The sequence below is a fragment of the Papaver somniferum genome, chromosome 1 (genome assembly GCF_003573695.1).
Source record: "Papaver somniferum cultivar HN1 chromosome 1, ASM357369v1, whole genome shotgun sequence".
Lineage (NCBI taxonomy): Eukaryota > Viridiplantae > Streptophyta > Magnoliopsida > Ranunculales > Papaveraceae > Papaver > Papaver somniferum.
In genome coordinates, this window is record NC_039358.1 from 124,028,331 (window position 1) to 124,030,472 (window position 2,142).

Consider the following 2,142-nt stretch of genomic DNA (forward strand, 5'->3'; position numbering starts at 1 on the left):
CAAGTAGATAATACATTTTCACACAATAGGAGAGACCTGTCTCTATATTTTCAACGCAAATAACTTAATCCCGTGCAACGCACGGGAAAGACACTAGTGATTTATGATTTCAGGTGAATTTTCTCTACTGTGGTTGAAAGCTGAATCAAGCTCTCTTCCTAGAACTTCTGGCCCCACCGGAGAATATTTAGACCAATAGGAAATTTTTTCTTTTTCACACCACCAATATTATGTATTTTTCACACCACTTTTGTATGCCTTTTCGCAATATCTTTGGTTTTGGCCCAAAGTTGCGTCTCAATATGATTCCATATACGAAATCAAAATAAAAAATAAAAATAATCCCTATACTACTACTACCACGGACATTCTACACCCCAAACCCTAAATTGCAAGCTCTATTACTCTCTCTCTGATCACCGATGGTGAACCACATGGGTGGAAGAAGACAGTACAAATATCTCTCCATGTGTTTCGGTCGATTGCTTTCTTTCTAATCTTATTTTTCAATCAAACTCTTAAAACCACGTAGAGAGAGAGAGATTGGATGTATAACCACAGAGAAAAATCAATACTATAAGTTAAAGTTTTCGTTTTATAAGGAAACAATCTCGATTCACCAGCTCCTACAGGTATATTTTCTTATTACGATCCAGAGTTTTTTTAAGTAATCATGTTCACTGTGTGATTTTGTTCTCTTTCATTGTTTTTTTATCCTATGATTTGGTAGGAATCTTGAGATTATACTGCGTAGATGACTTTGTTTGTTTCGAGCTTGAGTAACATGTTTGTTTAGATGTTTTTCATAGAAGCTTTCTTTTGTGGGCAGTGGCGGACCTAGAAAGTTTTTTCACTGGGGTCAAAGCAGTAACATAGCTTAGGCCGAAATTTTTGGACTGCTATAAATTCCACCAACGATCCAGGTATATACACTATACATAATATAACAAAGTCTGATACATGATCCTAGCGATGGTTATTGCAAACAAAATTCTAAAAAATGAGTAAAAGTTAGTTTCTAATGAGATATAGGGGTCAATATTCATTTTTCAAAGAAGTTGGAGAGGGGTCAACACCTATAACCTTCACAACCAAGTACCCTAACAAGCAAAATTGAGAGCCCCTTGACCCATACAAGTCCGCCACTGTTTGTGGCCGCAATTCTCGCAATCGGCAGTGAATCATTACGATGGGAAAAAACATCTTCCTCGAAGTACTGCACTTGAGGAGCTTGACCTGATATCAAAAGTGGATTTTCTGGAGTTTTCACATTGATATTAATATCCTAACCATCTCTTTCGCTTTTCTTTTAACTGAGGATTGAATGGTATTGGCAGGGTGAACTTTTATCCAGCAAGGTTGTGGTGGAAGCAAGTAAGCAACTGTTTGGAAGGTTGTCAAGACCGGTATTATTCCTGCTCTTCCGAATGCTTATGGTCTCTTAATATCTGTTATAACTCAACAACACAATGGGTCTCTTTGTTTAATACATGTAGATTGGTGAACAATCCCTATATCAATTAAATGCAGCAAAGTTGGTAACAGATCCTAATATACTTCATATCTTCGTGAAAAATAAAATTGTTTTTCCTTTTTATCATTGTAGTATTTTAATTTTATTGTCTCTTTTTCTCCAATTTTATTGCCTCAGTTTAGCTGTATAATATCTTTTTGTTGGTATGGATTGTGCAAATAAGTTTTTGCATTAATCAAATCTCACGAAGAGCTATTGATCTATTTTTTCCCGTTCCCTTTTATCACTACGAGCATCGTCATATTACAGATTGGCCGCCATCTGATCCCGTGCAGAGCACGGGCGCACAACTAGTATGTCAAATATGTGTACATATTTCAAGAAATAAGCTAAACTAATATGGTAGGTATGACTGTAGTCATAGACTGAAAAATTCATTTCTTCTTACAGAGCTAGGTAGCTGAAGTAGATAAAAAGATTCTTTAGCAAGTTGTGATCATGTTTTTACAAGGATTCTTCTTCCTATTCCAGTTGATCATTGCTTGCTGGATATTATTGCCGTCAGTGGTTGTTGCATTTGGTGAGACAAGGCCGGGTTGCCAAGCCAAATGTGGTAATATTAATGTTCCTTACCCTTTTGGTATAAGTATAACTTCTAGAGGGGATGA

The 2,142-nt window shown here is 36.3% G+C and overlaps 1 long non-coding RNA gene across 1 annotated transcript; it reads left to right on the top strand.

Annotated features, from left to right (window-relative positions):
• Nucleotides 1-345: 345 nt before the first annotated feature.
• On the top strand, nt 346-1,775 carry LOC113299321. The gene is made up of 3 exons (XR_003334801.1): nt 346-632; nt 830-923; nt 1,338-1,775. It is a non-coding gene; the product is annotated as an uncharacterized LOC113299321 (long non-coding RNA).
• The last annotated feature ends 367 nt before the right edge of the window (nt 1,776-2,142 follow it).